At 39.9% G+C, this 7,500-nt stretch overlaps 3 non-coding genes across 3 annotated transcripts; all 3 read left to right on the forward strand.

Annotated features, from left to right (window-relative positions):
* The first annotated feature begins 632 nt into the window (after positions 1-632).
* Trnak-cuu lies at positions 633-705 on the forward strand. The gene has a single exon. It is a non-coding gene; the product is annotated as a tRNA-Lys (tRNA).
* A 3,298-nt stretch (positions 706-4,003) lies between these two features.
* On the forward strand, positions 4,004-4,076 carry Trnak-cuu. Its single transcript has one exon. It is a non-coding gene; the product is annotated as a tRNA-Lys (tRNA).
* A 3,088-nt stretch (positions 4,077-7,164) lies between these two features.
* Positions 7,165-7,237, forward strand: Trnak-cuu. Its single transcript has one exon. It is a non-coding gene; the product is annotated as a tRNA-Lys (tRNA).
* The last annotated feature ends 263 nt before the right edge of the window (positions 7,238-7,500 follow it).

Below are 7,500 nucleotides of genomic sequence, written 5' to 3' on the forward strand. Positions count from 1 at the left end.
TGTACCTGTGTACTATATGTATGGCTTCATGAGTGCATGTGAGCATGTCTGTCTCAATGTACTCTCTCTCTCTCTCACTTGTCTGTTTGCCTGTTTATTTGTTTGTCTAACTATCTATCTGTCTATGCACATATATCTATACTCACACATGTATGATTATGTACACAAGTAGACAAGTAACATAATGATATTCTAACTCGCTTGTGTGTGATTAGTAGAATGAGCATCGAGGATCACGCAGGCCTGTTGTTATCACCTGGCTCGCGCGCCATCCTCTGTCCACGTGGTGCCCCAGTCAGACCTTATATGGGTCTGAGAGATGAGTAGAAGGGGGCAGGAGGCCTTACAGAAATAAAGACTTACTCTTATGGGTGCTATTAATGAAACAATAATGAAATTTAAGGAAATATACGAGAGCAAAAGTCGGTAATATGTAGATTTTTAAAACTGTTTTGCATTATTCTTTTTCGTTACATGATTTTATGTTTTGTTTTAAAGAGATGCTTTGATACAGAAGGGAGGAAAAAGAAGAAAAAAGTGTTAAGATAGAAAAATTAGTGCTCGCTTTAGGGCAAGGCGCGCCCAAGGAAGTGGTTTCTTAGAAATAAACAACCGGCTCACACCTTTACCAAGCCCGGCTAGCTCAGTCGGTAGAGCACGAGACTCTTAATCTCGGGGTCGTGGGTTCGAGCCCCACGTTGGGCTTTCTGTTTAGCCTTTCAGATATGGAAATAGTATTGTCAGATGAACTCATATTATAGGATAAAAGGGCTTAAGAAACATCCAGTCAGATCTCACAACAGTAAATAGTATTCACGGCGTTCCGTTCAGAAATGCCCTTTTAAAGAGGGTCTTGAATGGGATGAACAAAAATGCCGTGTACAATCTAAAAATATTGATGATTAACGTTTAAAAATTCACCAACCCTTTGATAGTAGAATACACATACACCTAAACATTAGTGGTTTATTCTGGCCATTTTTAGATAAACCACTTTTGCTCCAAAAGTTAATTCAAGGATCTACTATGCATGCACGTTGTAGAACTATAATGATAATAGTGGGCTGTTGGAAGCAAGTGTGCACTATGTTAAGATGAAGGACAGTCTACTTTGGCATAAAGTAAGTGCATAAAGGTAGTGAAATATTTCCGGGTTTTCTATTGCCACAGATCCTTATTCTGATACATATGAGTGTGGCGTTTCTATATCATATTATGTATGCACACCTCTCTCCCCCTCTGAATCAATCTATAACTATATCAGGGTGAAAAACCCTGATGTCACGATCCAGATCGATTTTGTACACTACCTTCGCATCCCAGTATGCCCATTATATCGTACCTTTCTCTCAACCCAATATGAGTATATAAATATATATATATATATATATATATATGTGTATTGAAGTTCACACACACACACATGTATATATATGTATATATGTGTGTGTGTGTGTGTGTGTGTGTGTGTGTGTGTGTGTGTGTGTGTGTGTGCGTGTGCGTGTGCGTGTGCGTGTGTGTGTGTGTGTGTACATGTGTGTGTGTGTATGTGTATATGTGTGTGTATGTGTGTGTGTGTGTGTACATGTATTATTATTATGTAATAATAATAATGCATGTACATATATATGTATATATATGTATATATATATATATATATATATATATATATATATATATATATATGGTGTGTGTGTGTGCATGTATTTATCAAAAAACAAATAAGATTTCATATACATGCCACGTGGTTCAAGCGCAAACTTCAGCCCCGGTGGATCCAGGAGGCCACGAACGAGCGGATCTCGGGTCGCAGAGGAGAGATGTGTTTTTCGTGCTAGACGTACCGGCTGGCCGTCCTTGGCGGTGTGATTTTTTGCAAAACGATGTGGATGGAACGATTACATTCTTTGCAGAATCTGATTTCCAGTTCCTGGTCTACTTTTAACATTGGCTCCAAGGTGCAACCTGCAAAGTGACGCCTAAGAATCACAGGCATCAAATCAATGTCCATGCATATTTCCATGTTGCTTGTGAAAACTTTAATCAGACATAACCCGGTTCATATCTTGATTCATAAGTGACTGACTTTGATGAGGCAACCATGACATAATTTGGAAAGGTATTCTCTTCGTGTTGACATCTCAGGTTGCCATTTTCACTTTTGCCGAAGCGAATGGCGTCGGCACCATGTAATTAGAAAACCTCCACAAGAAAGAAGGAAGTGCCAAATTATCACAAGAAAAAAAAAATGATAGGTGGAAGTTAGAGCCTGGATTGTTGTTGATGTAGCCAAAATTATGCTGTTCATAACACCATAATACTTGTAAACGTACAGTTTATAGAAGACAAAGAAGGTCCCAAATGCGCATGAAATATTTTTGCCTCACAATATCATAAGTCAGTTCACTCCGCCGCAGACAAGGACAGAGGTAAAAGGAAGCTATGCCGTGGGTTCCATTGCGAAGACGCCCGTTGCAAGGGCGAAGCGTGGGTTGCCAGCGCCCGGGGCAAGGCAAGTATTGCGCCCTCTGACCCTTCCACCAGCTCTGGACTGAACCCCTAACTCTCGAGAACAGATAATTAAAAAAAATGCTAATGGCAAAATAAAACATTTTATTGATAGTAGTATAATCGAATTTACATAAAATTTTTCAATATTGCTTTATGCAATTTTTCAATAATAGGACTGTTACCTACAGTAAAATCTGTCTCATTTGACTGTAATGCCAGGCAACGATTATTTAGCTCGCCAAGTTCCGAGACTGTAAGCGACGTGGCCTCCCGACGCCGTGCGCGCCGTGCTACAGACAAATCGCATCCATCGAAATTGGAAGAGATGAAGAAGGCGGAGCAAGGTGAGATACGTAAATAATAGAGAGGATCTCATCTACCATTATAGAGATGTAGCGCTGCAAGATTGCAACGACAGCATCGCAGCGGGAATTCCAAGTATATATTTACATAAAAGTGCTTAAAACAGGCAACTGTAACAGCGGAAACGGCGGTTAGCTTACGACTGCAGCGCCCGGTTTCTTCCTTGTCCGTGAGTCAGCCGCACACCTTCCCTGGCCGTGGTCCGTAAATACGCTATTGAGAGATGCCTGTATCAAATCATACGGAAAATTGTACTGTCTTACCCAGGTAATTCACGAGTTGTTAAGTCTGGTGTAAGGATCTATTGGTTTGTAAATACAAATGTTTAGTTATTTTTCTTTGTTTTTCCCCTTGATTTTTTTTTTTTTTTTTTACATTTGTATTGTTTACAATGCGGTTCTATTGGGAGACCAGTCAACCGCCTCACGGTATTGCACGCTCCCTTATTCTTTGTTATTAGTGGTTATGGTAATTTTAAGTATTTTCGGTTCAGCTTTTAATCTGTTGTTTACTCGTTTTATTGTATTTATTGAGACTATGGGAAAATTTTGCAGTATAGCTCAAAAGATAAAAAAAAAAAAAATACCAAGAAGCAAAGGGAAATGGGGAGAAAAAACAGTCTCGTTTGCATACGGGAACGAAATGGAGAAAGTTGTGAAATTATGAATAACTGATTCTAAAGCCCTTTTTTGTGATGTGATTTTCCGTATCTTAGGTAGGAAATATAGAAGACGGCATTCTGCTTTCACACTGCCTTTTCCCGTTAAAGGAACGATTGCATAGCTGGAGCAAGTAGCCATATTGCAAATGCACTTCTTAGGCGTCACTTTTTTCTGGATGGATTATGAAGTAAGGTTAGGTGATTCGTTGCACCTTCGTAAAATAAACTGAAGCACAGTTATGTTTAAACATTTGGGCTTGACCGCAAATACTATTTGTAAACAACGTAATCAGCAAGCACACTTTACATTTTAAAATTATAACGAGATAATTAGAATAGGATTAAGTTTTACGAAGATGCACCTGATGAAGGGAAAACGCTTTCGTCTGACTCTCTCGTGGATGGTCAATTGTCATACCTTACATCAAGGTGTCTATAAAGTATATGAGTTTCATTATCTGAATAGAAGCCCGGCTAGCTCAGTCGGTAGAGCACGAGACTCTTAATCTCGGGGTCGTGGGTTCGAGCCCCACGTCGGGCTCTTTCTTTAGTTCTTGGAATGAGTACATAAATTATAAATTCTCCTCGTAGACTTCTGACTGCTTGTTCCTAAAGCAAGCCAGTAACGTCAACATCCACCGGCCCCCTGTAACGGAAAGTTAGCCTGCTATTTCGGGATTTTGGAAGATTCTCTATTGTTCTCGGTTCGGAAGTATCTTCATGAGAGTCAGGTCAGTCCGTTTCAGCAAGCATTTACATCAGTATTTTAGTTGACATGATTCCTTGCGCATGAACATACCATCGCAGTTGATGTTTGTCAATCTTCATATAATCAACTGGACCTTTATTTAGTTATCCCTGCTTATGATTTACATTTTCAGTCGGGATGCTCTAATCATTCATATCCACATATATACAATTGTCTTTATGAATCTCGTTGCCTTCCATACTCAAAACTTTTTCCTTTACCCAGTTCGCCTTTGCCATGTACTCTGTCTGTGCGAATTTCTTGAACGCCGCATACTTGCCTCACAATAGCATTAGTTCGAAAGCTCACTACTTCCACTCAAAGCTCTCCTGCTATACATACTCTATATACTCTTAACTGCTCTTGCCGCAAGAGCTTCGAGGGCGCACGAGTTCTCTTCACTTACTCCATAACATCACTTCTGGGCGCCTCTATCAAATGCTTCTGATTAAAGGAACATGTGTATAGTGAGCAATCTCAACATTGAAATCTAATCAACAGTGCCCTGGCCTATCTCTTTTGAAGTGTATTCAACGACGTTTCACAGTCGCTCTTTTAAAATTCATCCGCACAGTTGGTTCAAGAAGTTGTTCTACCACCTATACTAGTTTCAGCCACTCCCTTATTTATATAATCTTTCTTACCTTCATATACTCACCATATGTACTCCGTAACACCTCAATGCAGCACACAAGATGTCTCGATGGTTCTTGTGCTCAAGTGGATCCTTTTTGAAATGGCACTTATAGCAGACTTTCCATTCCCGGAGTCAAATGCTGTATCGGAAATCTATACAGAAAACAAGGAAGACCGCTAGCTGCTTCCGCCTTTTCTACCGGAATCATATCGGGCCCACGTGACCTATTCGTTTCGGCGGTGTCCCTTTTATCTACATCTCTGTAATTTCACCTTTGATGCAAGTATTTATCACACCAGCTTCATTGTTCAAGTTATATATATCCGTATATATATCGTATGGAGTATGTGCCGTGTTCTTTTGATCTCAAATGACGGAATTCCCTTCGTTGTGTCTTAATTCCTGGGCATCAGTTTCTTGATGCTCATTATCAGTTTCTACGCCATTTTCTACATTGCTTCACATTTTCTTATTCCATGTTTACTATATTCCTGACCTCCTCACAATCTCTGTGTGCAGTACGTATTCATTTAATCATTGCCAGAATCACTGCTGTATAACTTCCACCAAGCAAGCTCCTCTTCTCTGCCTCCTCGACGAATTCCGCTCCAACTGCACCTTCCTAATTCCACGCCACATTACGCCTGGTGTTTTGTCCTTCGCTTGTGCAGGTCCAGCCGTTGTTCCTTCAAAATCTCTTTTTTGTTTAACTTCCATTTTCTCAGACTTTCCTAGTTTCAGGCATAAAGGATGGTATTTATAGTTTCGGTTTACCCAGTAAAAGTCGGTTGCCTCGTCATGATTATATCTATGCTAAATGTACGTGTGTGATGTACATGTTCGTTATAGTGGAATAATCTCTCATGTTCATTATAGTCAGATAATTTCTCACACAATTCAAGCACGTTTTTTTTTTTTTTTGCCAAAACCAAAACTGCTATCTACTGTAGCCCTATAACACTAATAACAATCGCGTCGACTCCATAGAGAGTATGTAAACCACGTTCAATGCTTCATAAGATTCCTCATTTTTCTTTTCGTTTGGTTTTCCTATTGTGGAGCACAAGCTTGTTCAAAGAACCCATGACGGCTAATATTAATTATAGGGTAGTGTTAGTATTACAGTCCGAATTATTTTACAATATCAAATCAGTTCCTTCAGCTGTCGCTATATCCGAAAACATTACCTTGTATTTTTTATGGAAAGACTTTCGACCGACGTTCCTCCACTTCGTCGTTCCTTTATCATCTCCACATTTCTCCAAATCCAGTTACTGGCTTAATGGCCGTCAATAATCCTCAACGCGCATTTCTTGAATAGTGATATACTCTTCACTAGCCACCTAGACCTATTGTGAAAGGGGACTTGTGTCTACTAATTATTTCCTATTAAACAGATTTCTTGATATAGAACCGGAACATGTTATACAGACTATTATGACAGTGATTTATCAGTCCCTGGTCCGCGACACGGATAAAGGCTGAGAATAATCTTCACATTATATCTAGACGTCATAGATTAATGTGATTGCATACAACAGGTACTCATAATGAGTACGTATAATATTACATAAAACATTATATTCTACAATGCCTTTAACCAATCACACTGCATCGATTCTCTAAGATATGAACGATGGAAACCTCGCCGGCTGCCTCGATCCCAAGTTCGAACAACAATTTGCGGATCCGTAAAATTTGGTGAATGGTTCACCGTCCTCTGTGAAGACAAGGCCTTGTTGATTGTTACATGCTCTCGATTCTCTTTGTCTCTGCCTTGATTAGTTTAGCCAAGCCACGAGTTCAAACAAGTCCTCGCACAGGCCTCCACCAGAAAGTTTGTTTAACACAAGCTGGCGGTCCCGGATTCCATGAGTAACACGCCCTTCTCAGGCTCCATGTGGAAACGTGTGATGGCAACACTATCCCATGGTCCGACGTAGGAATCTGTTGCTAAAGGTGCCAAAGAGGTTAATTAATCACCGTCACCAATCTCTAATTAAATATTTTTATGTGGCGCCAGCCATTGTTTACAGCTTCAGAAAGTAAGTTTTGATTCTGAAACTTGTGATATTCTTATTATTCTTATAAGTCTCATGAAAATGCCAAAAAACACGGAAAAGGAAAATAGAACTTGTCACTTCATCACGTTTACTGTGATATTCAAGATATATTGTCTTAAAGAGCAGGGCGTCCTCGCGGAAATGGTTCCTTATGATTAGTCTGATGGAGCATTCATAGAAAGCCCGGCTAGCTCAGTCGGTAGAGCACGAGACTCTTAATCTCGGGGTCGTGGGTTCGAGCCCCACGTTGGGCTCTCTATTTAACTCGAGAAGCGTGTAATCAATTAATCAATTGTCAGATGATATCATGATAACGGTGTTCTAAGAGATTTGAAAGAAAATACAAATGGCATGTCTCCTGTATCGTTTACAACTGAAGGTTAGATACCAGTAGAATGTATATATCCTCATGCACCAGTTGAAGGGCTTCCCTTGGGAAGCATAATGATGTCGCGGCAGGAAATATCAACGCGAAAGCACTTTACGCATTATCATTGTTTGGTGGTTACTATATTGT

Source organism: Penaeus chinensis, chromosome 13, assembly GCF_019202785.1.
Source record: "Penaeus chinensis breed Huanghai No. 1 chromosome 13, ASM1920278v2, whole genome shotgun sequence".
NCBI classification, from domain to species: Eukaryota; Metazoa; Arthropoda; class Malacostraca; order Decapoda; family Penaeidae; genus Penaeus; species Penaeus chinensis.